This window comes from Anser brachyrhynchus (genome assembly GCF_964034855.1).
Source record: "Anser brachyrhynchus genome assembly, chromosome: 5".
Taxonomy (NCBI): Eukaryota; Metazoa; Chordata; class Aves; order Anseriformes; family Anatidae; genus Anser; species Anser brachyrhynchus.
This window is the reverse complement of record NC_137699.1, coordinates 47,141,987-47,164,965: the sequence shown is the minus strand read 5'-3', so window position 1 is coordinate 47,164,965 and position 22,979 is coordinate 47,141,987. Positions and strand designations below refer to the sequence as shown.

The 22,979-nt window shown below is 37.0% G+C and overlaps 1 protein-coding gene across 2 annotated transcripts in view; it reads left to right on the top strand.

Annotated features, from left to right (window-relative positions):
- The window catches only part of LOC308196010 (uncharacterized protein), a 380,840-nt gene extending 362,508 nt beyond the window's left edge, over nt 1-18,332 (top strand). Inside the window, exons 6-9 of one of the 2 annotated variants that reach the window (XR_013952022.1) lie at nt 2,382-3,501; nt 8,924-9,044; nt 10,656-10,756; nt 16,928-18,332. The gene's annotated coding sequence lies outside the window, so the exon portion shown is untranslated. Of the gene's footprint in view, nt 1-2,381; nt 3,502-8,923; nt 9,253-10,655; nt 10,757-16,927 lie in introns of those variants that run through there. The other variant, XR_013952023.1, reaches the window with a different exon arrangement.
- Nucleotides 18,333-22,979: the final 4,647 nt, after the last annotated feature.

The following is a 22,979-nucleotide window of genomic DNA, read 5'->3' as shown; positions in this document are numbered from 1 at the left end:
AATCTAATGATTCTTAAATTGTCAGCATTTATGTTAACCTAAACTAGCTTTTTTCAAATGTAGATGTTTATATGTCAGAACAACCATGGAGAATGGAAGGGACATTTTACTAGGAAAAAAACAAACAAAAAAAACCATCAAAATTAAAATCACCTCGAGTAAGTAATTGAATAAGTCTTCACAAGACAGAAGGCTATCATCCAGCTTGTCCCAAGGTCTCCAGTCACTACATCTGTGCAAGGAGTTTTTAACATCTGGATTCAGATCAAAATTGGTAAATGACATTAAAAATAACTAATAGTCTTAGAGTTTTACTGTAGGTTTTGATATATTTTCAAAAGACTGTTTCTTCATCTCCTAGGTTAATGCATTCTCCTGATAACAGGTTGAGACTATGAAATTAACATTTTTTTTGCTTGTTTTGTTTTGTTTCATTTTGTTTTGTAGGGAAACCATACCCCTAAACCATTCATAATTACAAAAGAAAATACATACTGAAGGGTGACAATTTCATCATGAAGAACAGCTGTTTTAAGTCCCCCCACATTTCTCATTTGATGAAGCTTTGAAAGCATTTCCTTAATTTTGAAGGCTCTTTTCGAATCATAACACTGATTCTTGGGTATAGACTATATGGACTGTATAGACTATATAGACAATAGACTTGGGTATATAACTGTACATATCCTAATTTCAGTTCAGAAGGAAGAGCTTCTGACACTTTGTTCTCTGGTTCATCTTCATGAGTTTTAGTATTGCTCTCAGTGTATGAAAGGCAGACTATCATGATGCTGTTAACTTCAGTTATGTGAACATGGAAACAGATTTGCTTCTTGAAAAGTATTTGAGGACTTTACCTCTTTACCCAAATAAGGACAAAAATCTTTATAATCCCTAAATGTTCTTGTGGAAAAAAAAAGGCAGTGAGTAGAAGTGGGAGTAGACGTTGGTTGGATCAATCAAAATATGCTGTGTCAGTCTTTTTGAACCATCTGATCTTTCAGCTTCTTTCTTGTATAATAGGCAAGCTACTACTACTAAGAACTAGGAAGATGACATTTTTGTATTGAAGCTGAACCTTGGATTATTCAAGTCTCCAAGTAGCTGTTGCTTCTAATATTAAAATAGAAATGTACCTTTTTAAAAGGTTACACAGCATTGCAAATTTAACCTCAACTGCAAACCCATCTCCACTAAAGATGGATTACTTGTTGACTGTAAGGTCCAAACATCATACTTCCTCATTTTTGTGCATGCTAGTTGTTCCTGGTGTTACTAAAGCAGTGGTAGGTTAGGTTAGATTAGAATTTAATTAGCTTTTAAAGCAATTATACAAAGAAAGTAGTAATTCAGCTTGATTGATCACAATTCCACTGAGAAACAAAAATTAAAATGTATATTTTATAGATACATATATTTTTAGGTTCACTATTAGCCTCAGATTACTGATAGAAAGAAGACTGCTTTACCCCAAAATATCTCTTGTGTTCATATAAATGCTTATTTAAATATCTCTTGTGTTCATATTAAGTGCTCGAGAGAGTCCAGAGAAGGGCAACGAAGCTGGTGAGGGGTCTGGAGAACAAGTCTTACGAGGAGCGGCTGAGGGAGCTGGGGTTGTTTAGCCTCAAGAACAGGAGGCTCAGGGGAGACCTCATCGCTCTCTATAGGTACCTTAAAGGAGGCTGTAGAGAGGTGGGGGTTGGTCTATTCTCCCGCGTGCCTGGTGACAGGACGAGGGGGAATGGGCTAAAGTTGCGCCAGGGGAGGTTTAGGTTGGATGTTAGGAAGAACTTTACTGAAAGGGTTGTTAGGCATTGGAATGGACTGCCCAGGGAGGTGGTTGAGTCGCCATCCCTGGAGATCTTTAAAAGATGTTTAGATGTAGCCCTTAGTGATATGGTTTAGTGTAGGACTTGTTAGTGTTAGGACAGAGGTTGGACTCAGTGATCTTAGAGGTCTCTTCCAACCTAGACGATTCTGTGATTCTGTGAAATATAGCAATATAAGAAAGAGTGCCAAACTAACTCCTGAAAAAAGAAGGCTGGATTGCAATAAAACATTAGAAGAATATAAGAATTATCACATATGGTTCCCCAGAAATGTTTATGAATCTATTGATCACCCACAATACCTCTTTCTATTTCTTTTAGGTTTAATGGCTTGACATTCTGAAAGTATTTTAATGTTCACCTTTTCTACTCCATTCTCCACATGGAAGAAGTACACTATCAAGCTTTATCACTTTAGTTCCTGAAAAGCAATCAGACATTAAAACCATTTTTTGCTAACATAAAATGTGGCCCTATTACCTTCACACAGGTCTCAGCCAGTACTTGCATATTGATAGCTGATTAATTCAAGTCACCTCTCCTTTCTAGATGTATAGATGGCATGGCATTCACAGAGGAATGTAAAAGCAGGAAGACAGCTGAAGCCTGAAAACTAATAAGCAACCGTCCTGGAGAACTTCATAAGTACAGCTGAATGCTCTCAAAGTCTGGATTCAAAAATTACATTAGTAAGGGAGGTTTGGTCATTTGTTCAAAAATGCATGCCCTTTTTGCTTTCCCTTGACATTTGTAACATACAAAGTAATTGAAACCACATTCAGGGCAGTTAAGGTAGCTTTGTGAATAACAGTAATTCAGCAGGTGGTAACAACACTAATTTGGAAAGGAACAGAACTGACCTCTTCGCTCTTTTACAGCTAGAGATTTTTAACTTTTATTTGTGAGAAAGCTCCAAAGAGAATGTAAAAAAAGTCGGCAATACATTGAAAATTTTAAAATTAATTCTCTTATCACTGAGATGCAGCCTTGATGTCACAGTAATGAATACATTAGAAATACCCAGCAATTAGATTTTCTTTGTTTCTAATCACAGACACTTAGTTTAGGTAGCTTAGATCTACAGTTTTGGATTGATAAGAAACAAACAGCTTATAGTTTCAGAAAGATCTTATACAAGCAAAACACAAATGAGGTTTCCTTTTGGCTCAGAAATGAAAGAGGACCCAATCTGGAACATTAGATCTCCCAGCAAGAACAAGTGGCCCATTTTAAATCATTTTACTGCAACAGCAGCTGCAGTTAGGTTCATGCAGCACTTTCCCAGACATCATAGAGGTACATTGCCAGAAAGTAGGAATACAGATTTTCTTGCAGGATTCCAATTCTGCAAACACAACATCATAACAGGTGTTCATGACAAATTTATTTAACACCAAAAAATCTAGTATTCTGGAAAGTTAAATCTGTCATTTTGAGTCTGAATCATAGTCTTTGTTTATTTGACATCTTTATAGCATGAATCACTTTGAGTGCCTTTCAGTAAATTGTCATAGCACTAAGTCATAAGGAATGTATCATTATCACCTTTTTACAGATAAGAAGAGCAAGCACAAGGAAGTGGAGAGAGCTTTTATTGCAAAACAAGGGCTAAAAACATTATAACCAGCTGAAAGACTGCTCAAAAGATAGCAATATCTACTGCCTTGCTGTAAGACTAAGCTCCAAACTTCAGTTTACATCTACATTCATGAAATGCCTCATTCAGTGCTTAGTGCCACTTGTGCTACCAATACAAACTAGTACTAGCTAATTTTAAAGTTGGAGGTAGAAGCCTTATAATAATTTTAAATAGTTTTAGGGGGTTATATTGATCATTGCCATCAATTTACTGGCAAAGCTTTTCTCCTGTTCTGTTTTTCTCTTTTTTTACGGGGGCAATTTCCTTCTGTTATTACCTATCACCTATAAATATACCTGACTTTTTCCCTTCTCCTTTCTTTCTCCCAAAGAAGATTTATGTTCACTGCCAATACAAAAATCTATGGATACATAATGATCTGTTTTTAACTTTTATTTTTTTGGATGTTGGTTATCCAATTGTTCTGGATCAATATATATGTCCTAATTGAATCGAACATAAAATGTATGACAGTCTGCACCTCCAGTTTTAATACTTCTACTTCCATGGTTCGTTTGCAGCTCCAGTTGTTAAGCTTTCATTATAGCATAATTTTGACATTACATTTATTTCTTCAGAAATCAATTTTGCTGCCATGATAAATAACAAAATTACCTCAAGAAGGTCAGAAAAGTCCATGGCATTTCTTCTGCTTACAGGTCACTTGCAAATGTATCCTTCTCCCTGTGTTTGACTTGACAAACATCACAAATGATAGACCAGCTGAATTGCATTGAGATTTAGATCTAGAAGTGTGTGGGACGGGAGAATGTAATTGAATGTTTTACAACAACATATGTTTGTGACCAATGGTGTTACTCAAAATTGTAAATAATGAAAGAAATTGATATTGTGAGTGTAGTTTGTCTAGCATCTCTCAATTATACAAGCACTGGATATGTATCAAGTTTATGCTATTGTGTAAATTTTTATTAGACACTATAAAGGGTTTACACTTTTGTAACAATATGCAAATAGATGCATTTAATTTGCTCACAGACCTATCAAAATAAAACTCTCAATGGGTATCTAGACAGCAGTAAACAACCCTTTCAGGAGTTTGCTGCTGACCTTTTTATAACTGCTAGGCTTCCTGGTACTGTAGGGAATATAAAACTTACTACAGCTTCTCTAGCTTCTCTTCAGCAGCAGATAACAACAGATAATGCTTTAGAGGGCTGTGTATTCTTACAGTATGCACAAGTTCATGATAATATGTATAAGGGGGCCACATGGACATAATTTTCTTTACTGACAAGTGGGATAGGGGTGTTCTGAAAAAGCATCAGGAGCTGAAGGGTGTAGGCCCAGACTGCTGTTCAAAGACTCCTACTCTAGTAGTGCTCAGGTGATGCAGGTTCACGAAACAGTGATTTTCATAGATATTTTTATTTTTGTTAAGTAAAGCAACCCATGGAAGTAATTCTATCCTCACTGACCATAGGGACCTCTGGGTGGCTAAACACCTACTCTTGGAGATACACTACAGTTTATTATCTGTCTTCCTGCTTCTGTCAGGAAATGAAAAAGCAGACAAAAAAGCTCCACTAAAGGAAATTTGAAGCCTTTCGTATCAGAGAAAGGAGAATTATCTTCTAGGAAAAACAAACAAATACAAAACATGACAGCTTCAGAAAGACTATGATGATTCTCTGCATTGTTTTTGTTTTTATCCAACGATTGTTAACAATCTTCACTTCCAGCATCATGACCTGAAGAATAGCAACTTACTGCTTCCTTTGCCTGTATTTTAGACTGATTTTTTTTTTTTTTAATATTAGCACTTCATTTAAAGGATATTATTAAGAGGGAATCCTGCAGACTACCTGACTTAGCAGCATTCGGATTGGTTGCAGAAAAGTCAAGTACACAGTGGGAAGAGTGGGTAGATGTGAATTAAAGATGGAGTTCTCTTGGATCCTGGGAGAGGAGTTAATCTGTGTCACTCATTTCTCAGCTGAGTATCATTTCCTCTAGACAAGTTGCTCTGAAAGAGAAAAGAAATGGTGAAGGGCAGGAGAGTCTTTTGTGTTGTGAATCTTGTGAAGAGCGACACCTCTGAAAACCTCTAAGTCTAATGCCTTAACTTCAAATGGGATTTAAAACAGCTTCCTGTTATTGACCTCATTTTCTTTCGGTCTAGGTAGCATCTTGGGCAGCACTGCATGTTTCTGGTTGCTGCCTGGGGCACCTGAGAAGTACCCCTGCTTTGTTTGTGTTACTGTTATTGTGCTTGTAATCTGTTTCTAGTCCAAATCTCCACTGAAATCATCAGAATTGTCCTGAAGTAATACTGGGCAGCAGCATCCGTAACAGGCTTGCCCAATTTGTTATTCTGAAATGATGATTACTCTGTCCCTCCTCCAGCTAAACACCTAAATAGATGTGCAATACAATTGGTCTAATGCCTCCAGTCAAATACTTGTTTAAGTGCACTTCTGGATGGCGTCCAGTCTTAGTTAATGGAGATTTCAAGATGGAAGTGCTACAGAAGCGCAAAGGATTACAACTGCCATTGTACAAGTACATTCTGTTCCATTTATTAACGTATTTATATGTCTATAATTTCAATGCAATTTCCCCTGCTTGTATTTTAACCACTAAAAAGGAATGTTTGCTAGAGTAAATGTGCCTAAACAACACTTTTCTTACCTTCTTTTCCTACCTGTAAAAAAAAAATAAAATTCATCAACCAAACCACTGAAACATTATTTTCCTTTAAAAAGATTTACAGACTAAAATAGGATTAATATATACAGAAAAAAAAATTAGAAGGAAGTGCTAATTATGTTTTATTTTGGAAAATTTGAAGTCTGGGTTTGATACAACTTAATGTACATTTTAATTCCAAACTTAGTTCATATGTTTCTGGCTGTGTCCTTTTATGTCTGTTATTGGAGATCATTCTTCAGGAATATTTTGTGTAAACTTCTTTTATGTTTGAGTCAAGAGTTTGTATCCTAAAAAACATTTCATTTCCTTTCAAGTTAATTCCTTTGATGAATAAGAAAATGAAAATAAAAATACATAAAAAGAAGATTTGACTCTAGAAATGAGTTTGGATTGAGAGCTGCTGTAGCAACTACCAGATACAATAAAATTCTAAGCTGACTTTTCAGTATCTGGATGCATTTGCGAGATCTCTTAGCTAGGCTAAGAACTAGTTAGATAATTAGATAATTTGACGCATACATATTTATTTGAAAGTGGATGGGTGAGGGGAGAAAACACGTTTTAAATAAACAGTTGGTCAAGGCTGTAGGCTTTGGATGTTACTCTTCACTGATCTTTCTTTTCTGCACATAACTTCAACAGATTGGTTAGTCCATTCGGTGAGGTTTTATTTTTCCTGAAGGTAAATTTTTTTACCCTAATTTTTCAGACTGTTTATTTGAAAACTAACACAAAATATATGTCTGCATTGAACAGAGACCCTAATATTGGTGCATATCTGAGTAACATGGAAGGATTTAAGTTTGCTTATCCAAAGTTTAGGTGGTAATTGAGCAACATGCAAAACATGACATTAATGACATGCTCTGAGTTGGGAAAAAAAAATAAAAGTACAAGCATATTGGTAAGACATACCAGGATAAACTGTTGCACTGCAAATGATAATATTTCAGTTGACAAGATGACTGAAGATGTACAGATAAATATAAAATACAGACCATAGAAGGATATAGTTAATAGATCTTTTCATATATAAGCAGTTAGTTAAAATAAAATCTGAAAAAGCCACAATAACTAATAACTGCTGCAAAATCCACATCCCCCCCCCCCCCCTGCAAAGGCTGTGTTACATTTAGTCGAATAGGTGGTCTAGTAAACTACAGGACTTCTCCTGTCAAATCTTACCAGTTTTGATATAAATAAGAGATGGAGTAGCCATTCTTTCTTTTTCAGTAGAAATGGCTAATGCCCTTTTTGGTTCTCCTTTGAATTCTTCTATTTTTATTTTACAGTCACTGGCTCTTAATTCTTTTCTATCTTGCTGAATGTACATTTTGACTATTCTGCTCTCTTATAATTATTTTTGAGAATTTACACACATTCAACTCTTTACACTTTTGGTCTTTAGTATAATTTTGAGACTCTTGTACATTGTCATTCATTTTTGAGTATCTGTTAAGAAACACTGACAGCAAAACTCTTCCAAAATTGTCATTCACCACCTTTGCTTTTCTGTTGAAGAATGTCAGGAGCTTTTTGGTAATAGCAACATTTCAGTTTGAGATATTTTCCAGTACTGCCCATATAGCCCTTTAGTATCAAGGATTCTAAAACAACCCTTATGTAGCAGTAGAGAATGTGGTGCTGTCGGGAATCCCTTGTTAGAGGTGCACAGCTTTGCTGTCCTAATAACCCTATGCTGCTCAGTGATATACCTCTCTAGTGTAAACCTGTCCCTCACCATTATTTTCCAATCTTTTCATCTGTCACCTAATATATATATATATATATTTTCCAGCAGCATTTTCATATTTATTTCTGGATCATGGATAAAAAAATATTGAATAGTGTCAGATTGAATACTAGCTCCTCTGAAAACATTCTTAATCATTGATGAGTCCTCATTGACAGCTACCTTTTGTTCCACTTAACATGTGCTTTATTATAAAAGTAATTTTAAAAAATTTGAATGTCATATTAAGTCAAAAGTCTCACAAAATTCTAAATATACTTAGTCTACAACAGTGTCTTATCTGTTAAACATGTAATCCCATAAAAGAATTAAATCAGGTTTGTCTGACAAGGTTTATTTTCCACAAAAGTATTTTGACTGGCATTAATCATATCCCTATCCTCTCATTCTTTATTAACTCATTACAGAATTACCTCTTCCATTATTCTGTCCAGATGCCAGGTTGTCATGCTAACCAGACTGTAAATATCCTGGCTATGCTGCTTGTATTTCCTTCATCCTGGCACATCTGTAACATTGTTCTATTGCTCTGAAATATTTCAAATAACTCAAGAATATTAAAAATTAGCATCACTGTGAAATCTTTTAAAGCAGTGCCTGGTGCTTATGCTTAGCAGCTGCTAAAACACTTCAGTTTCGAGTAAGCTGAATACATTTCTTCTTACATGTACTTACATGTAAGAAAAATATGCTATGTTTTTCTGTGTATTGCAGACATATTTATCAAACACATCTGCCAGCTCTGCATCATTTTCAACAATTTCAGCATTTCCATTTAGTACACCTAATGTACAATGTAGAAATTCTTTTTCTCAACTTTTCTTTGGGGTTAATGATCAACAACATCTTTAGTGCTTTGTTTTTTCCACCTTATTGTACTTTTTTTTTTTTTTCTTCCTATCCTCCACTTTCTCCTTTGCTATAAATTGCATTTTTTATGATTGTCTTTATAGCATCATTGGATCAAGTTTAGCTTTTAACTTAAGCTGTCCTTTTTGTTTGTCTGTTTGTTTGTTCGACATAAAGAAGTGGCACAGAACTGCACCAGGCAAGGTTCAGACTACATATTAGCAAAAATTTCTTTACTGTGAAGCTGGGTCAAACGTTGGAACAGGCTTCCTAGTGAAGTGGTTGATGTCTCATGCCAGTAAGTGTTCAACAGTCATTTGTATAATGCCATTAATATGCTTTAACTTTTGGTTATCCCTGAAGTGGTCAGGCAGTTGGGCTTGATGATCTTTGTAGGTCCCTTCCAACTGAACTCAACTCTTCTCTTCTCTTCTCTTCTCTTTCTCTCTCTTCTCTTCTCTTCTCTTCTCTTCTCTTCTCTTCTCTTCTCTTCTCTTCTCTTCTCTTCTCTTCTCTTCTCTCTCTCCTCTCCTCTCCTCTCCTCTCCTCTCCTCTCCTCTCCTCTCCTCTCCTCTCCTCTCCTCTCCTCTCCTCTCCTCTCCTCTCCTCTCCTCTCCTCTCCTCTCCTCTCCTCTCCTCTCCTCTCCTCTCCTCTCCTCTCCTCTCCTCTCCTCCTCCTCTCCTCTCCTCTCCTCTCCTCTCCTCTCCTCTCCTCTCCTCTCCTCTCCTCTCCTCTCCTCTCCTCTCCTCTCCTCTCCTCTCCTCTCCTCTCCTCTCCTCTCCTCTCCTCTCCTCTCCTCTCCTCTCCTCTCCTCTCCTCTCCTCTCCTCTCCTCTCCTCTCCTCTCCTCTCCTCTCCTCTCCTCTCCTCTCCTCTCCTCTCCTCTCCTCTCCTCTCCTCTCCTCTCCTCTCCTCTCCTCTCCTCTCCTCTCCTCTCCTCTCCTCTCCTCTCCTCTCCTCTCCTCTCCTCTCCTCTCCTCTCCTCTCCTCTCCTCTCCTCTCCTCTCCTCTCCTCTCCTCTCCTCTCCTCTCCTCTCCTCTCCTCTCCTCTCCTCTCCTCTCCTCTCCTCTCCTCTCCTCTCCTCTCCTCTCCTCTCCTCTCCTCTCCTCTCCTCTCCTCTCCTCTCCTCTCCTCTCCTCTCCTCTCCTCTCCTCTCCTCTCCTCTCCTCTCCTCTCCTCTCCTCTCCTCTCCTCTCCTCTCCTCTCCTCTCCTCTCCTCTCCTCTCCTCTCCTCTCCTCTCCTCTCCTCTCCTCTCCTCTCCTCTCCTCTCCTCTCCTCTCCTCTCCTCTCCTCTCCTCTCCTCTCCTCTCCTCTCCTCTCCTCTCCTCTCCTCTCCTCTCCTCTCCTCTCCTCTCCTCTCCTCTCCTCTCCTCTCCTCTCCTCTCCTCTCCTCTCCTCTCCTCTCCTCTCCTCTCCTCTCCTCTCCTCTCCTCTCCTCTCCTCTCCTCTCCTCTCCTCTCCTCTCCTCTCCTCTCCTCTCCTCTCCTCTCCTCTCCTCTCCTCTCCTCTCCTCTCCTCTCCTCTCCTCTCCTCTCCTCTCCTCTCCTCTCCTCTCCTCTCCTCTCCTCTCCTCTCCTCTCCTCTCCTCTCCTCTCCTCTCCTCTCCTCTCCTCTCCTCTCCTCTCCTCTCCTCTCCTCTCCTCTCCTCTCCTCTCCTCTCCTCTCCTCTCCTCTCCTCTCCTCTCCTCTCCTCTCCTCTCCTCTCCTCTTCTTTCTCCTCTTCTCTTCTATCCCATCCCATCCCATCCCATCCCATCCCATCCCATCCCATCCCATCCCATCCCATCCCATCCCATCCCATCCCATCCCATCCCATCATTTTGTTCTTCAACAGTTCTATTAGTTATGGGCAAAACACAGAGAAGTGCACAGAAAAGTGTATAACTTCTGAATGTCTTCTGTTGCAGCTGAAGCTGAATGCAGTAATGCTGTTTTGTTATCTTCAAGCTTCATAGTCGATGTATGGACAGCCAGCTCAGAAGTCTCTTCATGTAGGCATGCTGTAAAGGTACAAGAGTCCATTCCTTTTTGTAATTGTGGTTCTCTGTTCCTGACTGTAGTCAGTATACTTCACAGACTGCCTGCTTGTGAAGTATGATTTAGCAAATCAGAAAGACCAGGACAAAGAAGTGTCAAGACTTATTCTGTGGAAAACATGATGTCACTCAAATTTTCAAACTCATCAGTTTATTAAACAAATATTTTTTTTTTCAATATTGGATGATTGTTTCATAAGCTTTCTTATTTAAAATGCAATGTGCAAAAACAATTAAAAAATCCTCAATCCTATGATGAGAATTAAATTCAAACTTGTTTTTTCAATATATCTTTATGATCTGGAAACATTGATATCCCAAATATTTTTTTTTAATCAGTTATTATATTTGAATGACTGTAGAATCATTATCAAAGATCCACACTTTCAATAATGAAAGTGTGTGTATTATGGCAGGAAACCTGGGGAAGCCGATACTGAATTGATCTTTCTTATCTGTGTTGAGCAGTTCAAATTCTGTAAACCCTGGGGTAATTTCAAGAAAGAGCTAAAGTTAATTTAAAACAAAACATCAGCTGGATCCTCCATTCAGACTGGAAATTTCAGTTGCCATTTTACAGTAAAACAACTGTTAAAAAAAAAAGAAAAACCACTTTTTTTTTTGTAAAAAAAAAAAAAGGAAAAACCAAAAGCCCCCCAGTAACTGCATCTCAGATCAGTTGGTATTAAAACATTAGTCTTCCTTACCTGAAATCTCTGATTCCATTTGAAAAGAGGGTGTACCATCTTATTTATGTGTTTGTTGACTTATTTACATGGCTTTTAATTTTGGAAAGGCTGTAAATTGCTTCTGAACTATAGCATTTTCCATTTTATATTTCTGGTGCAGACCATTTCTGGTGTTCCATAAATCATCTGCTTTTTATATATGTATATATATATATAATATAAATAAATATAAAAATATATATATAAAAAATGTATATATACTTTACCTTTTTCTTTTTTAGTAGTCCACTTACAATATATACACATACACACAGACATATACATTATTTATATACAGTAAAAGTTCTCCAGACAGGTTAAGACTCTTTCTTAATTCCTGACATATGACCCGCTACTCCAGGAAGATCTGACCTTTACAGATTATCTGCACTCTACTGGAATCTTTCTGGCCTTTCCAAGCCAAGACCTATATTCCCATATCACAGGGTAGTTTATTTTGTATAGTAGTTTAGGGACTTATCAAACACACAGACACAACAGAATCTTTTAGATCTATAAATCTTATTGTTTATAATTACAATGATTCCATTTAATTTAGCACTTTTTTTTTCCATATGGATTCCAGAGCACTCTATAAATTATACCCAACAGGCACACTCAGCCATTCATAAGTCAAATGGTTTAGCTCTTGCTAACCCATTTAATCTACGCAGAAAATTAAGAAGGTACAAAATAATTCAACAGACTGAAAATGCTTTTTGAATATAGGTGTTTAATTAATCAAGGAGGTGTTGTGTTTAAACAGCAGCACTCCTACACTACCAACCTATCAAAAGTTCTGCAGAAATTTTAAATGCCCAAGAAGTCACCTAAGGTAAAAATGTGTCTTCTCAGGTTCGACGTCTCCCACAATAGATGGGAGAAGATCTGTTCCAGAAATATCCATCAGATCTCATGAATGAACCTGACTGTCTTTAGAGGTTTATAATCTAAGAAGGTGTAATTTTGTTTGCTTCATGAGATCTGACAGGGATATAGCTCAAAAAGTGCAGGAAATGAGGATGTGTAAAACCACTGCTGCACAGTCACGGAAGATATTAAGATATTAAACAAGAAGGAATATCAGCAAAGCTTTCTCGTAGAAAATTTACTCTTGTTGACGTGATTAAGTTATTTCACAGCCAACAAATTTCATGCTTTCTCAAAGTTCAGGAAAGCTAACATAGAATGACTGTGAGGTAAACTCAAATAAATGTAATTTTAAAAATGTCATTTTGAAACAGTAGAGCAGTTATAGAACAATGTTCATGAACAGCAAGGAAATAATTGCTCAATATCTATAAAGCAACTCCCTTCTCTCACTGAAAGTTGTATAGCTGTCAGTTACTAACTGAAATTTCTTTAGTGGATAAGTAACTGCATCATGTTTCTGTGTTGGATATCACAAATCATACCAAGATTTTGTACCTGTAGCTGCTAGCTTTAGTGATGGTTTCAAGAGAGACATCCCTGGAAATTGAGACAGAACAGACTTTCAATCTCCTACTATTGCTTCCTCAAAATCAGCTTTTAAGTATCATGAAGAAGTATAAATTTTGTTTTTTTCAATTCTTCCAGGAGAAGGAGACTTGGCCTTTATGACAAAGATTTTTGCATTTGTCATACCTCTAAATTTGTTAAACATGGAAGAACAGCCTCTCTGTTTCTCATGAACACCAGTACTCTATGCAGAGACATGCATTCATGCAACCCCACACTTGTAGGAAATATGAATTTAGATAAAGAAGACAGCAGAAATCAGCTTTTATGAAAGAAATGACTGTACAGACTATTTTGCACTGGAAACGTTCTATGGATCAGATTAAGAAGTCCTGAAACAGCAAGGGTAATTGTATTGATTTGGAAGGAATGTCTAGTTAATTTTTCACAAGGCGTAGTTTCCTCAAAAATCAATAACTTTCTGCTGTATCTTTATTCTTCTGAATAAACTGTGTCTGTCTAAGAAACTTGATTCCTAAGCTCAATTAGATTCATAAAACATTCACAGACGTACACAGCACAAAAGAAACACAAGCTTTCCCAAGCAACAGTGAGCATTTAACCCTGAGGTAGGACAAAGTAAATTATTCTTCCTTGATATAGTGGTGTCCTTGGACAGATGTGATTTCTTTCTTTCCTTTTTTTTTTTTTTAATTTAATGCTATAACTTTCTTTATTTTTGTTGGCAATTCACTGACATATACTCAGAAATTCTTTTTTAAAATTTTCTTTCATCCTATGAATATTACATACACCCTATCACATTTTACATTTTTAAAGCATATGAAAGAAAGAGGACTACCTTTACAAATAGTACGAGCAGGGATGCACATGGCATTACAGCTGCAGTGGGCTGGCAATGCTCTTTGAAGGAGAAAGAGCACAGCTGGAAAGATGACAAAAGGAAGAGACTGTGAAAGATCACTGTAAAATCAGGGAATTTTGCTGAGAGAAAACTTGAGAAGACTCCATCTTGAATAACACTCTGAAACCTATCTGCTATGCTAGGTACTGAGTTAACCTTTTTGCATCTGATCTATTTAGCTCCATTGCTCTTGACATACACACCTGAATTTGCATGTCAGAAACTAGACCATATAAATACCTTTCCTCTTTCTTCAGAAAGATGCTTACTGTGACTACATGGCCGTACTACACAACTCCCGATCAATTCTCTCACAACTCCCGAGTTACAATTCTCAAGTGTATTAAATTTCCCTTTGCATCACACAGTTTGCTCTATGCTAAGATGGCCTCGAAGCAGATTTTATGTCATGCCAGGTGGACATAAAAAGTAATCAAGGTTTATATTCTGGACAAGAGCTTCTTCAGTTCATATGAAAGCCCATAACCAAGAGTTGCATCCTGAGTAGGAGACTTCCCTAATCACATGAAAGCCAGTCAGTCAGTAGTCACTGCCATTCCTCTTCTTAAAGGCAGTGAAGTAAATGACTTGTGAACAGCACTCCCCTCTCCTCCTTAATCTGCCTGCCCCTTCCACCTCAGTCTGTTACAAGCAATGAGTGAAAATGCTGGCAGACAGCACAATTTCACACCAACTAAACCCATTTTCTTCAAAAATTTGGAGCCCCTCCCCCCCCCAACCTCTGAGCTGGGTCATATTTGAAATGTTTTGCAGATATTTGTACGTATTTGATTCCTTTTCTTTTAAAAAGGCTATCTAGATGGACTGACATTTGCTGTGGCAATAGGGAGGGAAGGAGAAGTAGTTAATTAGCACTAGAATAACAACCTCTGCTCTGGATGCTGAACAAGGAAGTGTAATAGTGGGATGCAAATCTGTGGTAGTAGATGTCACCTTGAGGACTGCTACATGCAGTCATGTCTGCACAGGCACAGACACATCTTTATATGTAGATGCAAGGCATGTTAGGACATATTCTGGAGCCTGAGAGTGAATTCAATAGTCCATGTAGCTACACTGAGCTTGGAGAATATTAAAACAATTGTAAAATTGAGCAGATTGTTTTTTTTTTTTTCATAGAATCAATAACAGAGAGACTATAAAAACCTGCAGATGCTCTTAAATTTTCCTTTCTTAAAATTATTTCTGATGAAGCATTGCAGCAGTAAAGACAAGTAACCTTAGCAGCACAGATGTCTGTGATAACAGGAATTTCTTTTTTATGCAACTGGCCATACTGTTGGTTAGAATCTACAAAAGGAAAAATAATAAAAAAGTAAGTCCTAACCTATAAGTTTATTTTCTCTCATTAATTCTGTTTAGTACCATCTAAGCATCTTTTTTTCTTTTTCCTTTTTTTTTTTTTCCAGAAAACTTACAGAAATATATAGGAAAAATAGTATAAGTAATATTAATTTATTCTGGATTCTAATCTTTCAAAATTAATTTGAAAAAAAAATTAATTACCTTAAAAAAATTCTCTGTAGATGTTGACCTGAGAAATACAACCCTAATGCTTATCACTTCCAATACATGCAGTGATTCTGCTTAAGTAATATCTCAAGGACAAACTATAATAAGTTAGGAGCAGCAGTCAGTATAAGCACTGAAGTATGTCAGTATTTGACTGGAGTGCATCTGTAACTAACTAGATTCCATAACACTGCAAAAGTCGCTTGAAATGTTACAATAATAGACTTTCTTCTGAGCTACCCATAATTGCCTAAACCTGATTTCACTCAAGTTACATTGGGAAATAGCTTTTCTCACAGTTAGACAGTACAGTGTTCCAGCTCACATCCATGCACAGCACAGTAAACTGACTGCATCCTACTGCCATCATTAGAGAAAAACCCTCCCACAGATGAGCCATTCTGATATAGTTTTATTTAACGATGCAGGAGCTAAATTCTATGTTTTTCTGATTCCTCTGCTTCAGACAAATGCAAGATATTAAACTAATATTAAACTAAGGGGGAGGGGGGAGGGAGAGGAGGAGGGAGGAGCAGGGAGAAGGAGAGGAACACCAAACAAAAAAAACAACTTTGCATTCTTACTTATTAATGTGAGAATGATGGAAACAACTTGATATTCAAAAGTACCAAATTCCCTGTGGAATAACATGAGGTCCTAGTTATCTAATTCATCCCACATAAAAGATCACTGATCTCAATAAATCTATACTAAAGATGAATTTGGCCCTAGAAGTAAAATTGCCATAGGTCTGTTTCAGGATGGAATGAAGCTGAGATCTGTCAAAGCCCATGAAGTTTCCCTGGATTTAACGTCAAGTCCATAAGCCTCCTCTGATTTTCATGAGAGCACATACATCAGCTTGAGATTGGCAAAAAGAGGATCTACATATTTGCCCTTTCATATCTTCTGCTGTATTTTATGTGTAGAGAAAAAGTCATGTTACCCTAAGATTACATTGTATTTTGTAGAGATGAATCAGGAACAACCAGAGTATGTACAAAAAATACAGTATGGTATTTTTATTATTGTATTTTTCCATATTTCTTTCAAATACCATTTGAAATCTCTCATTGTAGGAAAGATTGTGTCTTTGAATTTCAAATAAGGGAGGAAAATACATTTTCAATCTCTAAGTTGTTCAAGCCATTGTCACTGAACAAAGACAAAGCTAGTTTTTAAACCACATTCTATAATAATGATAGAAACAAGAATAACGTATGCTGAATGCATAAGCAAAATACCAATGACTGGAAGATTAGGCTTTTTCTTGACTTCATGCAAAACATTTCAGAGCTGGTATTATAGCAGAAGCATGCTCAGTGCGAAGCCTTTCTGCCAAGGAAAATGTTTCATTTTAACGACCTTTTCTCTTTTTCAGATGTTTGTTTTAGAGTACAGAAGTTTATGGAGAATATTTTAGTTTTAAGAGCATAAAAAAAAATCCTTTCACAGAATTGCTCAATAAATCATTTCATTTTCTCAAATAAATTGCTTTCATTTTTCTTTTCAATTAGGAAGACCATGTTAGTTGTAGAAGTCAAAGGACGTGGGAAAGATCAACTTTTGTTGCTGATGGCCAAACTCCTCAAATATCAGTACATGCAAGACTTGGAGATCAATAGTCCCCCTTCCTCCTCTTTCATACTTCCTCCCATCTCTTCCTCTTGTCATCTCTGTTACAAGCCCATTACAGTGCTGTTGCTCTTGCCTTATATCTTGTTTGCCTGACAAAAGGAAGTAAGATTAATTCTTTGCAACCTTTCCATATTGAAACTAGTCATGATTCAGAATGGTGGGTGAGGTGGAATACAAGAAAGCTTCCTCCCAGATTAACCTTTAGCCAATGCTCCAGCTTAACTGTTATGGTAACAAGTTCCAGGTTTCAGAGAACAAACTGTTGGCCCTATTGAAGCCAATATCAGAAGCAGATTACTTTATATAGAATCAGTGTTTCACACAGAATTTGCAGTCAAATTGTAAAAATACCAATGCTCTTTTCCCCTGCAAGTGGGAGGTGATGTCAAAATGATGCTTTTTGGTAGAAAAAAAAATTGTGTATGGAATCCATTGTATAGGATATGCTTTACCTTGCAAGAATGTGAAAAAATTAAGGTTTCTGCAAGTATCTATGATTCTACGATTCTGTTTGCAGTTGTAATCTAGTTAGAGTCTTCTGCATGCTAACTGGTATATAATTTCCAAATGGGACATCACAGTAACAGAAACTTGCTCCAACTCACTGTTTCCTTTTGTACCACAGTCAGCCAGTCATAATTTTCTAGCTGATCTAAGGTACATTCCTGGCCTTTGGAACATTCAGTGCTTCATTGTTACTGCTTTGACCAGCAAGAGATTTTCTGCAGACTCCAAGAAATCCTTCAGGAGCAGAAGGACCCAGAATTTACTGCCCCATGAAAGTGAGTAGGTGACAACACCACTGACAATACCATGAGGTTGCTCTTGTTCCAAGCTTCAGGATGTAACATTTTGTTGTTGTTGTTGTTATTATTATTATTAATGCTTGAGGTGCAAGCAATGTCAGAAGATCTTGTGGGAAACATGGTACCCATGACATATGAGAGACCATCTTGGAGACAGCTGTTTTAAAAAATTCAGCCTCTGGGAATTTCTACAGTTACATTCACAAGTGGATCGACTCTGTCATTTAGAAGATCTCAGATGCAGTGAAAGTTGAACTAATTGTAAAGGACAGCACTGTGAATGAATATCTGAAGAACAATACAAACAGCCCACGGGAGAGAAGAAGCTAGTACAAGAAGATTAAACTTGAAATAAACGCCAAAAGAGAACAAAGGAAAAATATGCTCCAACAACATGCTTTGTGATGTAAAAAACATCGATCAAGAGTACACCCCTAAAAATCCTTGGGATTATTAACTGTGATAAATCAAGATAGTTCTCACGCCTCTCAAGCCTTACTTCAAGCCTTCTCTCAAGCCTTACCTTTGTACAGCTTCTGGAACAAATACTGAATAAACCCTACAATTGTACTAGTTTAATATTATTATTGTTGCAATATTTCTAAAATGTAGCCCACTTTCACTTTTATTGCACTTCTAGATCAGGATCAGTGAAAAGTGTAGTCTTTTTATGATTTGCAGCACCCAGTCTTGTAGGAGATAAAGTACCATAGGCTCCTGGTCTTCAGATATACATTAATTTATTATTGTTAATTGCTATACTGATAAAAGTGGTGTTCATGAAGCTAAGGTCTGAATATTAGCACTGTTGTTCAGACAGAGGTCTTACAGAGTTCTCAATAGCTCCTTTTAGTGCACCTTAATCCATACTTAATCTTCTGGCTATTACAGGCCTACAACCTTCACACATCGCTCTGCCAACATACATCAATCGGTCTGTGAAGTGTCCCATTATTCCTGTTCCACACCTTTCTTTAGGAGAAAAATAGATGCCATTCTTAATGGTACAGTGAAATCTGTAATGTGGATAAACTGCACCCCAGGGATCAGATTGAAGCCACAAAAATTATTTTCACTATGGGTCCTAATGCAGAACTGGAACACTAATCTCCAGATACAAAAGATATACAGGCAATTTACTACTTTAACTCCCATTTTTAGTTTTTATGCCATTATTTGTTTCTTCTGTAATTTTCATCTATTTCCCAGACCCTTGAGCATTCAAGAAGTATTTTCAGCATAACTATTGAAATGTACTGTTTGTTTGACAGCTCTGAAGTGTTCAGAAAATACCTTCATTAGCCAGACTGGAATTAATTGACTCTGTAGCACAGATTATATGGATATGAAATAGACTATTATAGAGTAGGAACACAGCATTTAAAAACTTTTTGGAATGGACACAATGCTCACTAGCTTCCTATTGATTTATCCAAGCAGGAATTATGATCAAAAACTAATTCCAAGCTGAGATAAATTTCACTGAGATTGAATAAAGCTTTCTATTAGTTCGATTGTTACATACCAAAGAGTGAGATAACACTCAAGGAATGGCAACTTGTTTGGAGTGATTTCTAGATCACTGAGATTCTTTGAACACACCTGATAAAATTTGCCAATTTACCAATATGCATTAAAAAAACAAAAACAAACAAACAAACAAAACTCAAAGCTTGGTGCTCCACTTTAAAATGTTTTTTTTTTGGTACCTAAAGCTGTGAACTTAACTTTTTATTACTCTTGCTAGTGGGTTAGGTGGAAAAATATAGATGTTATGTGCTTTTCTTTGGATCTCCAGATTCATTCTTCTGCATAGGAACAAAGAGATTTTAAATATTCGGGATGTCTAAACTGGAGAGGCAATTAAAAGAGAGAAAAATTGCTTGTTTTGTAGCGTTTTGTGGGGTTTGAAATAGTTGAAGTCTGGCAATGAATTCAATGACTTCACTGTATCCTTAAGGGATACTGAGTGTGAAGAGCAAACATCTCTGGAGACAGGTTTTGAAATATTGCATAAATCATGGTGTCCTGAAACACTGGATGTAAACTGTTTTGATGGTTCACTGAAAAATGTTTCAGTGGTCATTTTGTATAAGAAATTATATTTTCCTCCCTTTCCATTTGTCTTGGATGAAACATGTAAGGACTGGGAAATTGATTAGTGGTTTGGGAGAACTTGCAAGAAGAAAGCAAAAAGGAGAAAAAGGTATAGAAAGGGAACTGGGGTTTCTCTCAGTCGTTGCATGGTACAATCCATTTGGTTTTGACATTTTGCCATCAAATCTTTCCAAAGGTCTGCAACAGCATGGTCTTATTGTCAACAAAGGTCAGAACTGGTATGAAGTATAGAGTGTGGTTATGGAAACAAAATCCTATAATGGCTAGACCGAGTTGATACAGAACAGTTGGTAAAGAAATGTTCAGTGTAAAATCACCAATTATGTAACTGCAAACGTATCACAAAAGACCTTTACAAGTACAATATCTTCTAGATAGCTTTCTCCTTTATGAAGGAGAAATAATGAAACTAATTTCTTCTTCTGAGGTATAGGTAACATACCCAGGGTGTTGAATTTCATATAAGCAAACTTACTGCTAATCAGGACATGCTAATCTTTCATCAATAGTTATCTTAATTACTTTCACAAATTGCAACAAACCAGAACTCTCCTCTAGTCTCTGGATGAATTAAAGAAGTAAGGTTACTACTACAGAAAGTTAAGCAAATTATGTACATCTAATTCCTTATTGTGAAAATACTTCTGCTTTTAACCATGTATCTTCTGTGATATGTTTCTGTGAATGTTATTTTTAATGCATGTTACTATTTGAAACCCTCTGGTATACTTAACTACATAAAAGGTAAAGACTCAGGAAGAATTAGGAGAAATTTATTAGAAGAAATTTCTTTACTGAAAGGGTTGTGCAGCATTGGTATAGGCTACCCAGGGAAGTGGTTGAGTCACCAGCCCTGGAGGTCTTCAAGAAATGTGTAGATTTCGAACTTAATAGCATGGTTTAGTGGTGAACTTTAGTACTAGGTTAAAAGTTGGACTAGATGATCTTATAGATCTTTTCCAACCTTAATGATTCTAAGCTTCTAAGAAGCATCAAGACAAGATTCCTTCCTACTCTCCAAGGGTAGGAAGGCTCTACAGAGGGATCTGGACGGGCTGGATTGATGGACTGAGGCCAAATGTATGAGGTTCAGCAAGGCTAAATGCCAAGTCCTGCACTTGGGGTAAAATGATGCCATGCAACACTACAGGCTGGGGGAAAAGTGGCTGGAAAGCTGCCCTGCGAAAAGGGACCTGGTTGATAGCTAGCTAAATATGAGCAAAGCATCCTGGCTTGTATCAGAAATAGTGTGGCCAGCAGGACTAGGGGAGTGATTGACCCTCCATCCTAGGATATGGTGAGGCCACACCTTAAATAATGTGTTCAGTTTTGTTCTCTCACTACAAGAAGGACGTTGAGATGCTGGAGGGTGTCCAGAGAAGGGCAATGAAGCTGGTGAAGGGTCTAGAGGACAAGTCTTATGAGTAGTTGCTGAGGGAGCTGGTATTGTTTAGCCTAGAGAAAAGGAGGCTCAGGGGAGACCTTATGCTCTACAGTTACCTTAAAGGAGGCTATAGCAAGGTGGGGATCAGTCTCTTCTCCCCAGCACTAAATGATAAGGTAAGAGGAAACAGCCTTAAGTTGCACAAGAGAGGTTTAGGTTGGATATTAGGAAAAATTTATTCACTGAGAGGGTTGTGAATTATTAGAACAGGCTTCCCAGGGAAGTGGGTCACCATCCATGGAGATATTCAAAAAATGTGTAGATGTAGTGCTATAGTGACATGGTTTAATTGTAGACTTGGCAGAGGTAGGCTGAAGGTTGGACTAGATAATCTTAGAGGTGTTTTCTATCCTAAATGATTCTATGATATTTTCTGTTGGACAACTCACTCTTCCCTAGAAACATAGGAAGCATCTTAAACTGGAGAATGGCCTTTTCTTCATGAGAATTCAATGAATAAAAGCTGACCAAGAGAAATAATGAGTATCAAAACAAACAAAAAAAACAGCAAATAAGATTTTATAAAATTCTTAGTGAGGTGGAGGGAAACTGAGTTATCACAACTCTGCTATTTCAAGTCTTCATTCTCTACAATCACCGCTACTGAGCTCATCAAAGGAAAAATTGAAAACAGGCCAGAAGGGACCACTGCAGAATCTAACCTGATTGTCTCTACACCGAGTATACAATTTTACATCAATATTCCATGACATAGACTCTTGTGTCCCGTTGACTGAACAGAGTGGGAACTAGTGTAACTCTGATGACCTAGAAATTTTTAGGAGGAAGTGAAATTAATATCTTTTGGGTAGTAATTAGAAGTTGTTTCTAGTCACAAAAGAAATAAACGTCTAAACCATCTTCCAATAGAAACGAATAGTGAAAACAAGGCCCTGTCCCAAGCCATCTGTAGCTAGTGTGATGTGACATTATGAATTACATGTATAAGGCACTATGAAATAATTGCCTGCTTTTATGGGAATTGGATTCACTGACCTTGGAGGTTCTTGCTAGTCTTATGTTCCGTGTCTGTCTTTTTGATCACAATGGTGGAAAGGGTGCACTCAGCCCTTGCCCTCTGAGACTGAAACTCAATTTATCTTCATTATACAATCACCTAACCCTATCATTTGATTTTTTTTGTTTCTTTTTTTCCTCTTTTTCACTACACTATGGACTAATATTTCATGTGTACTTTTTTATTTGTGCTGTAGCAATATTTTCTTATTAATTCCACATTTTTTTCCTCACAGTTTTCCTGTTTTTCAACCTAAAGTAGAATTCAAATTTAATACTATTTTAGTCAAGCTTAAATTCACATAGACCAAGTAGATTCAGAATCAGACATAAGAAATTTCTTCAACCTTACTTACAAGGTATTACGATATCAAGTGGGCACTTGACAGATCTAGAAACTTTATTATACAGCTTTGTGCATTTTAATCAAGTCTGAAACACATAACTAATATGGTTTGATGGAAAGGTTTTACATAGTAACTTTGCTATGTCATGTTGGTAGCATAGTAGCAGCTAAGTAAATATGGATACTTAATGGAGTATGCT